General features: G+C 36.8%; 1 protein-coding gene and 1 long non-coding RNA gene across 3 annotated transcripts in view; one reads left to right on the plus strand and one right to left on the minus strand.

The window, feature by feature from the left end:
* Window positions 1-8,120, plus strand: part of LOC136830802 (blastula protease 10-like) — a 39,491-nt gene extending 31,371 nt beyond the window's left edge. Inside the window, exon 10 of one of the 2 annotated variants that reach the window (XM_067090730.1) lies at window positions 5,794-8,120. The gene's annotated coding sequence lies outside the window, so the exon portion shown is untranslated. The remainder of the gene's footprint in view (window positions 1-5,793) is intronic. The other variant, XM_067090729.1, reaches the window with a different exon arrangement.
* Window positions 8,121-14,020: 5,900 nt separating this feature from the next.
* On the minus strand, window positions 14,021-16,916 carry LOC136830806 (uncharacterized). Its single transcript, XR_010850753.1, has 4 exons — window positions 16,877-16,916; window positions 16,545-16,623; window positions 15,154-15,352; window positions 14,021-14,144 (listed from the first exon to the last, which is right to left on the minus strand). It is a non-coding gene; the product is annotated as an uncharacterized lncRNA (long non-coding RNA).
* Window positions 16,917-19,403: the final 2,487 nt, after the last annotated feature.

Here is a 19,403-nt window from a genome sequence, read left to right on the forward strand (position 1 = left end):
AATACTTTGTAAAAATAAAATGCAACCCCTTCTTTTTCTCTTGCTCGTAAATGGCACAGTTTGAGGTAGCCTGCCATAGTTTTATGACCATTAATATATTTTTATACAGCATCTTTCTTGTCAGTTGTTACCATATTTTACTATCTACACAATATAGAAAATGTGTGTGTGTGAACTATTGACCTAGGCTAGGTGTTACACTCACAGTATCCATTTTCGAAAGTCAAACAGGCTATTAAAGCTGCATTTAAGATAATGGTAATGGTAACAAAACTGATACCTTACTTCCTGCATCCATTTATACTGTATTATTATCATGTTATATCATCATCATATGTATAAAAAAATCAGCTCTCTGCCATTTGCAATAACTAATGTTTGTTCTCAGGATCAGCTGACTGAGCCTAACAGCGAAAGAATCAGAATTACTTTTTAGTTTCTAAAAGAAACCAATGTATCACTGGAATTATTATTTTTATTTTTTTACATAAATGTAAAACAGGTATACACATGTAAACTAACATACTTTAGGTTACAGTAAAATCCCTCATAATTGCAAAACAGCTATTTTATGTCATATTCGATGTTGTTTATGCCAGTTCTTTAGTCAGTGGTTGTTAATTATAAGAGCCATAAGTTTGATCATCTTGTTTGAAAGCCCAGCCTAGTACAATCTACTGAAAATGAGATTTGTTTGGTTGATAATGCACAATGTTTGTGTATTACATTACAACACCCTGTGTTTATATCTTTAGTACATTTGGCATTTCTTTAAGATGACTGTTCAAAGCAAATTCGTTTTAAGAACACTACTAAAAAGTCTCTGATCATTTTCTGTTTTACTGGAACTTAAGATTTTTCATTTCAGTTCATATCATAGAGGCTTTACTTGCATGCCTGTGTGTGTGAGTTTACATTTACATGTGGCATTTCATCAATGTTGCCGTTACCGTCTCTACAGAATGTGTGCGTTCTTGTGTGTATTTCTTAGCGCGGTATCACGCTTGCCATATTTATGTTTTTTTTCTCTTGATTTACTATATAGTATTTCACTACAAGCTTAGTTGACTGTAAGTAAGATTATCACACATATCATAACAGTGCACAAGAGAATATTCCACCATTGTTGATTTTTAATCTCAGTTGTTGTTTCTCTCCCTTTCTCTCTCTCTCTCTCTGTCTATCTGTCTCTCTGTCTGTCTGTCTATCTCTCTCTCTCTCTCTCGTACACTATGCACATGATTGTGTTTATCTTTTGGGTTGTAAAAATAAAAAATGACAAAATACAGTAAAAATTTAAATGAGAATAGCGTAGAGTATAAATAAAAAATCATAAGCATAACGGCACAAAACAGTCTCTAGCAAGTTAGACTTCTTCATAAGCCTATTCATCCATCCAACACTGCATTCCCAGCCCCTCCAAACCAGGGAAACTGCTCCCTAGCTCCACTCACTTTCCAAAACAACCCCTTCTCTGAGTGTTCCTCTACTCAGCCATACTGGCCCTCCTCTCCCATGGCGCCTAGACATCCGACCTATCCCCCAACCTTGGAAACTCCTTGAGGCCTCCCCCAACCCACAAAACTCTCTCTAAGTCTGTTTGAGTGTCAGTAGAGTTAGCAACATTATCCTGAGGTTGCACAGCATTTCCAAACATTGGACAAAGGTTTTTCACATTTTTAAAAATTTATATATCATATCTTTGGGCCTTGGTCCCTTAGATCACATTGAGTCTGGGTAATGATGGTCTGGATAATTGAGGGACTACTGTATATATATATATATATATATATATATATATATATATATATATATATATATATATATATATATATATATATAAATTTCTGACTCACGTCGGGGATCGAACCCAGGTCTCTCAGGTGGAAAGCAAGGGCGTTATCCACTGGGCCATACAAGTCTAAAAGAAGTTGGAACCTGAGAGCAACTGCACCCAAGGAATTACCTGGGCAAGCTAACTGCTTGCATACCAGCGAGTTTTCCCCAACTTCCCGACTCAGCAATGACCCAATAGACAACATTTCATTCGAATTATCCCTTCTGAGTGAATAAGATAGAAATCATCAACACACAATCACGTGTGGAACAGAAATAAATTTCTGACTCACGTCGGGATCGAACCCAGGTCTCTCAGGTGGAAAGCAAGGGCGTTATCCACTGGGCCATACAAGTCTAAAAGAAGTTGGAACCTGAGAGCAACTGCACCCAAGGAATTACCTGGGCAAGCTAACTGCTTGCATACCAGCGAGTTTTCCCCAACTTCCCGACTCAGCAATGACCCAATAGACAACATTTCATTTTAGCCCTTCTGAGTGAATAAGATAGAAATCAACACACAATCCGTTGGAACAGAAATAAATTTCTGACTGATTTAACCCAGATTTTGGAAAGCAAGGGCGTTATCCACTGGGCCATACAAGTCTAAAGAAGTTGGAACCTGAGAGCAACTTTACCTGGGCAAGCTAACTGCTTGCATACCAGCGAGTTTTCCCCAACTTCCTGACTCAGCAATGACCCAATAGACAGCATTTCTGTGAATTATCCCTTCTGAGTGTTTTTATTCCCTGATTTTTATAATTTATGATGTTTTGCTATTTATTCCCATTATAATTGATGATGTTTTGGGTTACAGTGAGTTTTGGCTTACAGCGCACTGCCAGGGATGGAACCCCCGCAGTAACCAGGGCTGCCCCCCTCTCTCTCTCTCTCTCTCTCTCTCTCTCTCTCTCTCTCTATATATATATATATATATATATATATATATATATATATATATATATATATAATGTTACAGGCAGATAGTGAAACCAGCCATTTCATGAAATGCCTGAAATTTCAGGCAGATAGCAAAATGCACTTAGGGACATTTGATCCCCCAGGGGCTAGTACTAAACACGGCAAAACAATGACTCACCTACACTTTTTCGCTGTTTAGTGCTAGCCCCTGGGGATCAAATGTATTTTGCCGTGTTTAGTACTAGCCCCTGGGGGATCAAATGTCCCTAAGTGCATTTCATTATCTCCCTGAAATTTCAGGCAGTTCACAAAACGCCTGGTTTCGTTATCTGCCTGTAACAATAGCCTGTAACAATATATATATATATATATATATATATATATATATATATATATATATATATATATATATATGTATATTTATATATATATATATATATGTATATTTTATATTATATATATACATATATATGTATATTATAATATATATATATATATATATATATATATATATATAATGTATATATTTATATATATATGACAAAAATATTCATGCAGTCTCTCATCTGCCAAGCACACAAACCCTCTGCTGACAATATATTGCATAAATAAGCATTACTGGGAACATTATCTATGCAGAATGAATTTAAAAATTAGTCAAGTTCAGCTCATTCCAAAGTGGTTGCTACCAAAAAATAATGTCAGTTGAAAATCGACCTTCAAGAACACTGATCAATATCACAAAAACCGAGTTTGCAAGGTAAGTTACAAGAACGGCACACCTGCTGGATTATCTTAAATAAATTCACCTTTTTTTTAAGGATATAGAAGCAAACTACAGTACATGATGAAATTATATGATTTTTTTTATTTTTTCATTGGGCAGAGTAATTGCTGCATTTCCCATTAACTAAATTTTTAGGAGACACATTCACTCATGCACGTATGTATGAATGTACATCAAACATATTTGGATTTTTCCCCTGCAAGGCTCTGGCCCATTTTAATACAGCCTGTGGACCAAATAGCAGTTACAGGTGATCTGTTGCCCCTGTGGTTTGAAGCCCGCATGGTGGCAATGCAAGTGATTTATAGGCACATGGCTGAGAGATCTCTTTATGAGAGCCTACCAAACCTGGCCACTAGTGAAGATGCTTAACTTACAGAGTCCCCTCCACCACATGACTAAAGGAACAAAGAATATAGAAACACACAGGGCATGCTGCTGTGAGACCTCTTTGTGAGAGTCTGCTGAACCTGGCAGCTAAACTTGGGTTTGGCAGCGAAGCTGGGAAGCTTATACCTCGAGTGCTGTCTGGTGTAAATACTTGCACATATCAATAAACATTCTTATTTACTTTCCCCATTCTCTTCTTCCATTCATCGGACTGGCTGTCTGTACTTCATTATCTTTCATTTCTGTACCTCATTATTTTTCATTTCATAACTTTCCAATGACTACGTGCATCTCTATCTGCCTCATTCATACTTCATTTCATAATTTTCAATCAGTGAAAATAATTTCATATTGTAAAAACATAGAAGTAAAGCTGTCAAAATGAGCATTTGAAATTTTCTTTGGCAGAAAGTGTTGGAGAGTCTTTCAGGTCAGGAACTAACAAAATCGTGTTCTTTGACATCCTACAAAAAAAGTGCCACTAAGTCAAAGATTCAAAGAGAGTGGAATTTTGTTCAACAAACAACTACAAGCACAACTATAACAATGCCTCTCTAACACCAGCAACAATGACGACAACTGCAAAGCTAACAGTGATGACTATGGAACCAACTACTATGGCTAAAATACTGACAACAGAGGCAACAACTACAGCTACGAAGCTGATGACAGTCAGAGTTAGAACTACAAATATGATGCAAAAAAGAACAACTGACAGAACCAACAACTGGTACTGAGAATGGCAACTTTGAAGCTAACATCAACCATAATAGAATCAACATCAACAGCTATGAAGCCGAAAACAATAACAACAAAACTGACATTATTGACATAAAGTTGACAATAACCACAAACACAACCCCTAACTACAACCCTGAAGCTGACAACAAAACAAGTAATTACTACAAGGCTGTAAAAACAACAACGACAAGAGAACTGACAACTGCTAATATGAGGCTGACTTCAACAACCACAGCGGAACATTAACAAGTACCGTGAGGTCAACAACAACCATAATGTTACCAACAAGTACTTCATGAAGCCAACAACAATGATGGTACATACAACTTCTACCAGTATGAAGCTGATAACACAAACACAACAGATCTGACAACTACAGCTATGAAGCCAACAAGAATAATCATCATGACACTATTACAGTTTTGAAGTCAGTAAAAAAGGGAAACAGAACTGATGACTTCAACTAAAAATTTACCAATAATCCTGACACTCATGCTGACAACAGCAATGCCGACAGAGACAGAAATCTTCAACTACAAAGCTGACAACAACAATATATCTGGTAACTAAATCTATTACGGCTACAACGACATCGACAGAAGCCACAACTATGACCAGGGAGCCAAAGCAATCAAAATGAAATGAAAAAATCACAATGGTGGAACCAACAACAGTGATTAGCACATCACCACCTACAGCAGACTATGGTGGCAGCATACTCCTGAAGTAATCTCAGTCTCTCCTCCACTTCCTTCTTCTTTCCCATCAGTCTGACTTCTATTTTGGTGAAACAGAAATTGCTTTATTTCCCTTTGTCTTCTTTCAATACAAACACATGAATACATATCAGAGCACATTTCCTGAACAAATGACGTTTCTTTATTGCTTGGCTTCTCTATCTCCTGTTGTCTGAAGTATTTTGACCTATCCTGAACAATCCCCTGTCCCATACTTCTCTCTCTCTCTCTCTCTCCCCTCACTCTCTTTGTTTAAATCTATTGCTGTTCCTACATCATATCAATGTTTTCTTAGTTTACAAAAGATTGTAATACTTTTGGCCCCCTATAGAGTAAAATAATAAAGATTTCAAAGTGAGAATTTGGAATTTTCTTTGGCAGAGCCTGTGGGAGAGATTTCCGTCCTGGGAAGTCTTACAAGTCAAGCACTAATGATGTCACAGTCTTCTTTGACATCAGAGAAAAAGTGCATGCCAGTCAAGGATACAAAGGCAGAGTGACATTCCTGCCAAACCCAGTACCTGGGGCCACAACTACAAAGCAGCCAACCAAAAAGACAACTATGACGACAAAGGCAACAACAACGACAAAGCCAACAACATCAAGTACAAAAACAACAACAAAGCCAACAACATCAACTATGAAAACAACAACAAAGCCGACAACAACAAAGGCAACAACATCAAGTACAAAAACGTCAACGACAACAACAAAGCCAAAGACATCAAGTACTACAACAACAGCAACAACTGCAAAGTCAACAACACTAAGTATGAAAACAACAACGACAAAACTGACAACATCAATTACAAAAGGGACAACAACAATGACAACGACACTAAACAAGCTGATAACCAAGATGGCAACAACGACGAAGAGGCCAAGCACTGCGGCATTAGATTTTACAGACCTAAAAGGTCCTACAATGGAAACAACATCAACAACGGCGAAAGACGCATCATCCACCGCAGTCTCTGGCCCCAACAAGTTCTTTAACATTCATCTCTCTCTCTTCTTTTGTCTCCTCATTCCTCCTCTTTTCAACTTCTACTTCCAATGATAATACTGACATAACTTTCAGTAACATTTTCTTCATCCAATTCAAAAGTACTGAGAGAATCATGAGAACATTTTCCAGAACCGATGGTGGTACATTCATACTTGGCTTATTTCTCTCTTCTTTGTTAAAAACATTTCTACCTCTCACTAAACCCACCACCCATCTCTCTCTCTTCTCCATATCATTTTATTCCCTAATTTGCAAAAGGCTAAATTTTTTTACTGCAAAAAATACATATTAGGATGTTAAAGTGAGCATTTGGAATTTTCTTTGGCAGAACGTGTGGGAAAGACTTCCCTCCTGGGAAATCTTACAAGTCAAGCACTAACGAGGTCGTAGTCTTCTTTGACATCCGAGAGATGTTCCAGACCAGAGGTTACAAAGGCAGAGTGGAATTCCTTCCAAAAGAAAGTACAACTGCTGTCCAGTCGAGCTCGACAACTACAACAACATCTACAACTCCACTCACAGTGAGAGCCACAAAAATGACTACGACACTGACAACTACCTCTACTGAGTTAACAACTACCACAGAGATAACAACCACTACAGAGGCAACACAGCCAGCAACATTGACATCAACAGTTGAAGAGCCAAAAACAACACTGATGGAAGAGACAACAACATCAAAGATGACTGTCACAACACCACACACATCTGGCTCCAGCTCTAATAAGTTCTTGAAGCTACCGGTTTCTTTCCTCTTTTTGCTAGTTCTTCCTAGCCTATTTGAATTCTACTTCCAATGGTAAACAAAAGGCACCATTTTCTGTCAAACTTTCCTTCTTTCACCATTTTCTTTCAAACATATTTCCTCAGCCAGTCCATGCTTCAGTCTCAGACAAAGAACTGGAGGTAGCTTCCACTGTTCGAGCAGAGAAGTTGAGATATAATGTAGCAATGGTTGTGAAGCCCAGTACTAGCCTCATCAGCAAGGCTCTGCACTATCCTTATCAGCTCTTTGCAAAAAATAAGCTTTTCCTTGGGACTAAAAACGTTTACATCTTGTTTTAAGTCTATTATAATGAGAGAAATTCCTAAACAAGGTTCTTGTTACTAATGTGATGAATTTATTCAAAGGCAGTTAAAAGCAACTGAAGGAAGGAGATTTAACCTTTAAGAAACCCCTCCACCAGCCAGATATTTTTTGCCAGCTACAGACCTTCGGGAAAGAAACTACGAGTGAATCCTGGGCTAGCCCATGCTTCAGTACTGTTCCCAGTTGAGATATCCAGCCTTTGGACAGCATTCGTCATGTCGATACCATAAATCAGTGTCTCCGAAAAGCGACACCCGGGGAACACTGGGTAAATACATGCTGTCTTTTCTGAGATTAGTATTTCTTCCTCTTTTTTTCCAGAGTATCGCCTCTCTACAACCCCTCCCTCTCGCTCTTGCTATCGCTCTCTCTCCCTCTCTTGCAATTTGATTAACAGTTCATCTTTACTCTTTTATAGCTACTTGTGAAGTCAAACAGATAGATGAGTTAATGATTAATATGCTTGATTTTTAGAAGAAATCTGTGTTACACAATATCATTTGTGCAACTGAAAAAATGTACCAAGAGTATGATGTTATTAATTTCTGGAAAAATGTAATTAATTCATGTAATAATCAAAGAGAGAGTAATAAATATATATCTAATGAATGACTGACAATTTTTCTACCTATTTTAGTGCGACAATGGAGTTATATGAATTTTATAAGTGATAAAAAAGTTGATATTTTTTCTTTAATTATGACACTGAACTCTAAGATTGGCTGTATGGGAGAAGATTCAAAATATGGAAGGAGAGAGTGACACAAACTGCTGTATAGCCGGGTATATGCGCTTTGCCTCAGCAGTTAACCTCGATGAGGCAATGGAAAACACTAGACCACAGGAAACCTTTAAACCATGAACAACAATATAAATAACAAGGAAAACCTTGAAGAACTCAAGAGAAAAATCGAAAAAAGACATGAATAACTCCCAGAAACAATGAAAAATATTAAAAGAAATCATGGAAGAGATAAACAAACGACTGAGAGCAACTGCCACTTGTTTTTATTTGGAAAATGATTTTGCACAATTCAAAATGGCGTTTTTACTTCATTCATATTTTCTTTCTAAGCCTTATCTAGCCTTCAAAATGAGGCAATTCAAGCACTGCTGATTCTGGATAAGAAAAATCTTCGGAAAGATACTGAGAGCAAAACCCTAGATCAATATCTTATGTTTGACTGTTATCACCTTAACTTCATAAATGTATGACACCCAACTCCACTATCTGATTCTGCCCCTTCAATGTAAATTTTCTTATACAAAAGAAAATTTATACTGAAGGGGCAGAATCAATGTTAACCATAAAAACAAAAATTGGTTTCCACTTCATTTTCTATGAGACTTCTTGATGCTATTCTTAGCATAACAAGAGCATTATCATTAATAACACTTTAGCCAGACCACTGAGTCAACATCCTTAACTTTCATAAAGCTGGCCTGAAGGATTTAATCTTGAATATATTAGATACAATTTAATAAAATACAACTCCTAAAAATTTAATCAGCGGGTAAACTGACAATGTTTGCTTTAAGGATCTGTTAGAACAGCAGGAGGCTTAAGGAACAAACCATGGTGAAATAGCAAAATAGTCCACAGCATAGTTATTATCCTTTCACATCTCAAGTTGTCCTATCTGGTGAAGATAATTCTTGGAGGACCTTCCAGGTTACATTTTGTATAACAAAATTCAATTCTCTCAATTCTTGGGTCCGGGTCCAAGGCAAGTCTATTAGTCTCCATCAAGGCTTTCAACAGGCGATGTTCCAGAACCCCAGGACACAATCTCAAGACCCAATTTTAGCAAGCAAATGCTTACATTTGATAGCAGTCCTGCTTGGATCCGTAAGGGGAATCACATGATCCAAGTAATGATTTATTGTTAACTCTGCACTGGTTTTAACTGATCCATGATTAGATCAAGGAAGCTTTTCATCTACTGCAACGGCTAAAAATTTCACTTCTTTCTCATCAAGTATATATTGCCATTTAATGTCAGAGACTTTAGCAGATACTAACCCATGTAAATGGAGTTATATTAGAAGTCATCAACTCCAGTCACTTCAACAATGACAAACAGATGACCCTTCATTTTATATCCTGTGAATTCTTCTTCATGTATAGATGAATGATACAATATTTCGTACTCCCACTTTGAATGTACCCGAGACTGTGGTGTTATTTGACATTCCAGTTGCCAAAAGTTGTGTACACTTTTCTAAACAATGAAAGAACCCAGTGCTCACAGACAAATGTGTCGGGCCAAAATTTGCTGATTTTTGCTGATATGCTTCATCTGGAGGACTAGGGTGCTCCACAAATTTACAGTGAAATGAAAGAATACTGCAGACACAAATGATGAGAGCAGCTGGTATCCTCTTGTTATTAGTTCCTTGGTGAATTTATCATGACCTGTCATCCAATGTCATGACAATACCTCTGTTTCCCGGATTTACCGATAATCTTCAAAAAATATATTCCTTGACACTCTCTGGAAGTTGGTTTCATTATCCCATATAAAGTAGTCTTCATTAAGAGTATTCACAAAGAAGAGTAAAGTAATCTTCACTGAGATTATTCACAAAGGAGAGTAATCTCTATTACTAGCTATTTGAAAAAAATTTTAATTTTCCAGTATTCCCACTCTAATTACTAGGCTATTATGTAATTTTAGAGTGAGTACAGTTTATGGTGCAAATTTTCCACTTAATATGAACATAGTTATCTTTTTCTACACTAGCCTTGTTTGAGTTTACAGTTCATAATACTCATATACATTTGAGGCTCCTTGGCTGTCTTATAATGCCTAGGATTCTTCGCTTGTGAGTGCTGCCATATACCAAGACTCATGAGATCTACCAGTTGTCTACCTTTAATACCACAATCTAGTGATTCTCGTATGTGCTGTACAAATTTTATCCTACCAGGAAACTGCAGGTCTTGTTGTCTAGCCTCTTGCTGTAGGACTCCTTTATACTTGTTTAGAACTTCCATTAAATTAAATATACATCTTAATGTTAGAGCCCAAAAAATTTTAATCTTTAACAATACAGGAACTCCAATGAAGTTTACTCCAGTCTTTTTTAAAAATTCTGGATATTCTACTTGAATCGTATATCCGGAAACTGTGGAGAGATGGTTAGCCTCCTAATCTTGATAAATAGGGAGGAAGTGGTTTTTCAAGTCCCCTAGGATAATCAGCTGACCAGAAAAAAGTGCCGCACAGTCATGGAGATCGAACAATCATTACATTACAGCTGAGGTTGTACACCCATTACAAATCAATGAGTTGAAAGTGTGCAATTCTATAAAGACAAATGACAGTTTCCACTGCCTGGGCACAACGCTATAAACCCATAGAATAGCTGTGGGACAATTTTCAACATTTTCTGGTTACCACTAACAAAACTTTTGCATGAGTTTTGTCAAGTGTTCAAGAACACCTTCTCACAGAACAGTAGCTTCATGCCGAGGGGGAACTGCATAAATCTTAGTCTACTACGCCCTTGAATAATTTCACCCAATACTTTGTTACCCAAAATTACGATGAGTCACCGAATTATACTTAATAATTTTTTAAACACTTCTTATGCCATTTTCAATTCAACCTGAGTTAAGGAAGGTAGGAAATTAAAATAGACCTACATAATGCAGCAGTCATTTTATTTGTGGAAAGGCAAAAGTGTATGTAATTCACAAATTTTGGGAGGAAATAGTAGAAAAAGACTCAGAGAGTATTACCAAGACCTAACAGATTGGTGTTGGTACGGAAGGGCAAATCCAGGAAGCATGAGAAGTGAATGGTACAGTATGTTTCTATGTATGTATTTATGTATGTGTGCATGTGCTTCAAGTGCTTGTGAATTTCTTGTAAAATGCCACTTAAGATCCCCATTATTTCCTGCAGCAGCGGCAGTCATTTCCAGGGCAGCTGCCTATCCTCCAGTCCCAGAAGGAGCAAGCATTCTTCCTTCTGCAGTAGAAGTTGTTATTCTGTCCACATCTCTCGTCACATCCTAACGAAAACATTACTGGGTTTGTTGAAGGGATTTCTTTGGGGGAAAAACCGTTGTACTTTGTGTATTAGAGTTATTACTCAGACACTGTCATTTTCATATGCATGGTTTGACGCTAATTTATGATTTAATCTGTTTATCATTGAACGTTCTTAATACTTGGCATAATTACCTGCTCCACTTTTGTTAATTAGCACTGATCATTTACCATTAATGTAAAAAACAGATACTGAGTAATTTTCAAGATAAGTATGCCAGTCTGGTTATTAAATACATTCTGAACATCTGTGTGTTAGCTCTCAAATAACGATATAAGTAACCAATTTGGACATTTTTCTTTGGGTAAACAATTGGAGCGCCGAGTGTGAGAGTAACAAACTTGGAAATATGTACAAAAGTAAACAGTCAAGCGAATTTCGGAATATCACCTGGGGTAAACAATCAAAGGAAGAGCAGGTTTGGAAATACTGCCTGAGGTAAATACCAGACTTAAATACTGTCTGAGATTAGTTCTCTAGAAATACAAGAAAGATCTCATTTGGAAATATTGCCTGTGGCGATAAATCACAAAATAACTTATTTGGAAATATTGTCTGTGGTAAAAACAGTAAAATAAATGACCTGGTAAATACTAAACAAATAAATGATGTGCAAATGCAGCCTGAAATATTGCCACAGATGAAAAGTCAAGAAAATGACTGATTTGGAAACACTGCCGTGGGTAACCAAATAAAGGGAATAACAATTTGGAAGTATTGCTTAGGCATAAAAAAACAGAGGAATAATTGATTCGGAACTAATGTCAAGGAAGTCAGTCAAGGTAATGGTTCTTTTGGAAAAATTTCAGGTGAAGAACTGATTTGGAAGTACTGCCCAAAGGTAATAATTGATTAAGAAGCAATGCTGGCGTAATCAATCAAGGTGATAACTGATTTGGAAAAACATCAAGGTAAATAATCAATATAAATTTTTTTGTTATTTAATGCCAAGGTAAACAACCAATGTAGTAAATGATAATGATAGCCTCATTCCTTGAAGATTCGACCTCTTGACCACTGATACAGCATCTATTTTCAGGCAATACTGCTTGCTTATAAAATGTACATTACCTCGGGCTCACTGGAGAGAAGGATTGTGTCCACTCACCGATGGTGGTACCGGGAGGGGGGTGAAATCATGGTTAGGGGTGCAGTGGTGCCTACTGTGATACCATGCATATGCAGTTGCACATGTGGTTCCCTCCTTTTATGTCTTCAGTAACTGAAGGACTAAGCGTCGACCTATACTGTATCAGTGGTCGATGGTTCAAATCCCCCAAGGAAGGCGGTTATCACTAGAATCTACTTTCGGTCGATACCTCCTGCTTTTTAAATATAAAATAAAGGATTCGGAAATAAGGCAATGGCAAATACTCAGTGCAAATAAATGATTTGCAAACGATACCAAGGTAATCAATCCATTTTCATATATAACCTGAGGCGAACATTCGCTGAAATAACTGATCAGGAAATACTAATGAATAACTGATTTGGATATTTTAAGTGACATAAACGCTCACCTGGTTTTGGCTGGCAGCACTCGCAGGCAGGATGCTTGCAGGTTCCGGAGACTGCGCGCTCGCTGCTTGGATCGCAGCCCAGTTTGCAGATGCCTGAGCCGTCAGCTCCGCAAGCCCCTCCGCAGTCTTCATAAGAAACATCTGTTATTACTAATGTTCCTTATCTCTTAAACGGACGTATACACACAAAGACATGAAGTTACGTAATTATATCTACACATGCATACAGCATCCATACACATACTTTAACTTATGCAAATGTTTGTCTGTAAAGCCTCTAGGTAAATTTATCTTAAAAGTGTGACTTATTCTACAGCATACCAGGACTACATAAATAAGACGTTGTTTTCATGCAAACTTGATCCCGACTATGAGTACTGACAACAATGAATGGGATCAAAACAGGTGCAATAAAAACTACTGACCACCATCTGACATAAAATTACTTATATCTTTTCAACGTGGAAAAAAAATCGCTAAATTATGTTCCCTTGTGTTCCCTTGGTATGAGCTTTGTGGCGCTCGAAAATTATATATTTTGTTCTGTAAATATGAAAAACAAATGTGAAATATGAACCCCATCTACTTTTAATCACAGGGCTTGCAATGAAAAAGTATTTCTTTCAAAGGACAGGTTATCCTATACACCACAGCTCTGATTAAGATTACAGAATTTTATATCACACTTAATATTCTTGTTCATGAGGGTTTGATAAACAACATAAATATTTACGGGTCACAATCAAAATGCCACAAAATACGATAAATACCTCCATCTAATTCATTTCTTAGTTATTGATGGACGAGATATCAAATTCTAGAGTATCAGATGAGAGAAGAATTTTAAATATCAGATATCTCTCTCTCTCTCTCTCTCTCTCTCTCTCTCTCTCTCTCTCTCTCTCTCTCTCTCTCTCTCTCTCAAACTCACCTGGTTTTCTCGCAACAGCTACATCCGAAATTTCCACACTTGTTATTTTCGACCTCATACTCGGAAGAGCTGCACATGGTTCTGCAGATGCCTGTATTGTTGGAACCACACGAGCCTCCACAAGCTGCCAAGGAATATCATTATCTTCAAAAAAGAATGTCGAGTTAAGGAGGCAATTCATATTAACAAGATATGAAATCATCGCTAAGGGAGACCAGTTACCAGTTGTATGTAACATATTAATCAGTTAATTATGCTAAATGATTATATTGATTTTGATTTTTCAGTTAAATGCTTAAGGCTTCTTGGGGAAAATGTCGTCATAAGAAAAAGTTTTTGTTGGTAAGTGAACATTTTAAAGATATTTTCTTTCAAGAAACGAAAGTTCAGGAGCCAAAAATGACTTCCAATTTTTATCAGCTGTGATCCTTTCTGTCCTTTATTTTTCTATCGTTCCATTCGGTCTCCCTCCACCCAGATGTCCAGCTTCTTTGACTGTGCCTCGAGGGTAAGCAGTGCGAGTCAACAAAGCGGTTCAATAAACTGATTTATATTTATATTTATACTAATAATAATAATAATAATAATAATAATAATAATAATAATAATAATAATAATAATAATAATAATAATAATAATAATAATAATAAATCTATGTAATTACTTATCTAAGGTCACTGCATCTTGAATTTTTATTGTGAGCAAAATTCTATCTAAAAACTTCAATGGTTATTTAGTCGAAATCTGGAAACCATATAATCGGGAACCAAGTATTTTTCTCCAACAAGACATAAAATTTGTTTGTCATCTCTTGGATTCTTAAGTACAAATTACAGAAGTATTTAAATAATTGCATAACTGAAGCAATATCAAATACGATAGAGATAAATGAAATAAGGAGAGATAATTAGAAAGATCTAGAGAGAAACGCTGATGTGGATATGAAGCGGCAAAAAAAAATATCTTGAAATTATCTGAGCATTTCCATAAAGTTGAACAGGAGTGTGTGTTTGAGAGAGAAAGTTGAACATTAGTGTGCGTCTGTATGTATGCGTTTGAGAGAGAGAGAGAGAGAGAGAGAGAGAGAGAGAGAGAGAGAGAGAGAGAATACCATGCTCTTTTACTGTACTTACGGATACAGCAAGTGCAAATTCCCTCGCACAATCCATTGATTCTTCGCTTGCAACGATTGAACCAGTGTTGTCCACATTCCCCGCCTTGGTTGTTGCATCCTTTGTCGTCACATTTGAAAATCCCGAAAAACCTCCCTTGTTCAATTTCCTTCTTTTCGTCGTGTTTCATGTCTTCCAGTTCAAAAGCCCTTCTCTCGGCCTAAAAAAGAAAAGGACATTAACCTCTGAATTAATGAATGATTATAAGTTATCTACATGGAGTCGTACTGAGGGACCAATGTTTACTTCCTCAGAACTTTCGGTCTGAACAAATTTTTATGACATCTGCGAAACTAGAAAACTGACAATATTTTCAGGATTTTAGGATCCTAGGATTCTTCAAGAACTTATACTCCTATTGCGTATGGTCTTTAAACGCCGCTAATTTGTATATGTAAAAAAGAACGCGGACCTTCAGAAACGTGATCCAAAATTACAGTTGAAATGCTGAAAACAACATAGAAAATCAAATTACAGCCTTCTCGGATGGAAGGTCTGCATACTGTAATAATAAAGCATAGATTTCGATTGGCTAGTGTACCAGCAGTTCAATTACTTCTCAATTCCTTCGGTTCTGTGCCTGGATGAACAATAAAGCTCAATAAAATTTAAACCTTCTGGTGTGTGTTTTTCCGCTGATAAAACGATGGGAAGCTCGTGAGTTGGCTGAAGACGGACTGATTTAATACCCGAGAATTCACACTTCAAGAATAACCCCTAAGAACCTCTGACTAATGAATTTGATGTGCTATTTCAACACTGACAGCAGCAATGCGGTGTGCAAAATGAAGTGCTTCTGTCCTTTTAAAACCACGTGTACTAACAGAACTATGAAGTTCTTGGTATGGAGGGTTCTCAAGTCATCCCACAGAAAGAATACAATGCTCATTTTGATTTACGCTTTTGACAGCAGAAGTGGCTGTGCGTCCAAAAGCTTGACGAATAATGAGTCCTGAGGACGGTACCTTTTTCCACAAAGTTGTTAATTTCTCCCCCACACATTGCCTATATTTACATTACCATTCGAAACCTAAAAAGACTCATTTTTCATTCCTCCAGAGCAAAACAGAAGAATCACTCGATAAAATGCTTTGTTAATGGCGACTAAAATTTGGGACAAAATTTGAAAATTCTCATCACGAGAACATTCTCTAATTTGTGCTTTTTTTCAAGTTTCAAAGGACGATACTGACCTGCTATCAACATTCAAGCATACTGTGTATGCATCCAAAAACAGCGCCTAGACTAAAGGCACATCCGTAATGAAGGCATTTGAACATGTGCCTCGTCTCTAATTCTAATCTACTGCACTTCTGTCCGACAAGTTTTTTTTGGTATTAAATGGCACCTACCTGAGTCGAGACTACTGCTCCAGCCCGAAGGACAATGAGTATAGGGAGAAATGTATTCCACTTGCACATCTTGAGATATCTAAAGAGAAAAAGAAAGGTTTGATTACGCGCCATGTCTAAATAAGAGAAGAAACCACAGAACTGTACATTAAATAATGAAATTAATAAAAAAAAATACTTGTGAATAATTAAATTTTATAACTATCATAATCTACAGACCTTAAAAGGTATTCACCTGACGAGATATCTGAGAATGAAATGATGAAAAACACACTTTATAACATAATCTCACTCAAATAGAAACGAATGCTTATCTTTACCAGAATTAATACCTGGCTTCGTAGAGAGCGGAGCGAACACCTCCTAACTCGCTCACGAAAGGTGAGGAACAGGGAGGTAATGACAACTTTTGGCCAATTTAAGGGCTCTCGACCTATCCTCGACCCCAGCAAACCCTCTTAACCTCGATATACGATAAAAGATTAATATATATTTTTATTACTCTCATTTTGCACGTGTGTAATTTAATTAATGTTTAATCATTTAATAGGAGCCAAAGTTGACATGACATCTTCAAGAGAAGAAGACGCGAGGTCACCCGTTTTTCCACCGAGATAGATTAATTATGCATCTTGATTTTTTTATGCATACATCTATCCTTTCAGTTTATTTGGGGTGTCATCCTTATACGAAACCAGAATTGCGTGGAAGTTACCAAGAATTTATATCAAGAATTCATTTCGTGAAAAATGGATGGCGTGTGCAACAAAACTAATAGCACAGAGGTCGATATATCACCTGTGAGACTTTTACGTAGTTAATGATTCGTCAGTCTGAGAAATCCCCGAGTTCAATGGTGGGCTGTGCAAGAAAAAATTTGGGTTTATCTCTTAAAAAAAATCTTTTGTTTCTTTGTTGACACGTACAGTGAATTAGGTAGCCTACCTGATAATCACACAGTGGCCCACAGGCAAAGCAGAGAAAGGCATAGGGCTATAACAACCTCAGTTTACAATACTTTGGTAAGACCCGGAGAGCAAACACCTGGAGCCGCTCCTTAGAGTAACTGGCTTGCAGGTATTTAGCAGCACATTCTCTATACAAATGGCTGTCTGCCGAAAGAGGGGAAATGGCGCTGGATCAACTGAGAAAATAACAACTACATTTGCCCCTTGGACACTGATTGGACAGGTCATGGTGCTAGCAATCTCGTCCTAAAAATACATTCTGAATACCAAAAAATGGCACCATTTGGAGCCAACCTCACTGAAGAGAAAATTTATATATATATATATATATTATATATATATATATATATATAATATATACATATATATATATATATATATAATTATATATACAGTATGTATATGTATATATATATATATATATATATATATATATATATATATATATATATATATATATATATATATATATATAAATTTGACTCACATCAGGATCAAACCCAGGTCTTTCAATTGAAAGGCAAGGGCGCTGCCCACTAGGCCATACAAGTCTAAAAGAAGTTGGAACCAGTGGGCAGCGCCCTTGCCTTTCAAGTAAAAAGACCTGGGTTCTGATCCTGATGAGTCAGAAAATTAGACTTGTTGGAACTAGTGGGCAGCGCCCTTGCCTCTCAATTGAAAGACCTGAGTTCGATCCTGATGTGAGTCAGAAATTTATTTCTGTTCAACACGTGATTGTGCGTTGTTTATTTCTATATATATATATATATATATATATATATATATATATATATATATATATATATATATATATATATATATATATATATATATATATATATATATGTATAGTACTCCCTCATTATTTGGATCATCTTTATCTGTAATTCATCATTATCTGGACACAACCTGACCCCTAGGGACCAAGGCCCGAATGTATATGATATATAAATTTCATAAAATATGAAAAAACCACTCTCCAATGGTTGTCAATGCTGCATGGACTCAGGAAAATGTTGGTAACACTGCCTAAACTCATAAACAGAGTAGGAAGAGTTTTGGGGGGTTGGGGGAGGCCTGGAGAAGTTTCCAAGGTCGGGGGTGGGTCGGATGGGTGGGTGCCATGGGAGAGGATTGATTGATTGATTATTTGTGGGTTACCTGACGTTACAACTACCAGGGTCACCGACGCCGAAAGAGGGGCAGTAAGGCTGTGTAGAGGAACTTGAGAGGGGGTTGTTTTGGAAGATAGGTGGAGCTGGGGAGCAGTTTCTCTGGCTGGGAGTAGGGATGCAGTGTTGGATGAGTGAAGAGGACCAGCTGACTTGATAGATCTTGTTCGATTTTGTGTTTTTATGTTGATAATACAGTAATTCACATTTTATTAAAGGATATGTACAGTACTGAGATACAGTGTATATACTGTGTGTGTGTATATATATATATATATATATATATATATATATATATATATATATATATATATATATACAGAGAGAGAGAGAGAGAAACAACTCAGCTATGTTTACATCGAAGCCTAATACAGTAACACACACACACTCCTTCACAGTCTTATTTATATTTTATGCAACAGTATTCTCCTTTATATTGTCTGTATTTTCCATTTTTTCTATTCTTACAAACCAAAAGATAAACACAACCGTTGTGCCTGCTATGTATGTATGCATGCGCCCATTCGATGGCGTTAGTGAACTTCCAGGAGTTTGTTTGGTTACGTGCTTTTGAGTTAATGATACAGCAATTCATATTTTATTAAAAGAGAGTGAGAACAGTAAATGAGGTATGTTTACATCGAAGCCTAATACAGTAACAACACACACACAAACACACACCTACTTCACATTTTAGTTTTCTGTAAAGAAAACTATTG

The sequence above is a fragment of the Macrobrachium rosenbergii genome, chromosome 47 (assembly GCF_040412425.1).
Source record: "Macrobrachium rosenbergii isolate ZJJX-2024 chromosome 47, ASM4041242v1, whole genome shotgun sequence".
In the NCBI taxonomy this organism is placed as follows: domain Eukaryota; kingdom Metazoa; phylum Arthropoda; class Malacostraca; order Decapoda; family Palaemonidae; genus Macrobrachium; species Macrobrachium rosenbergii.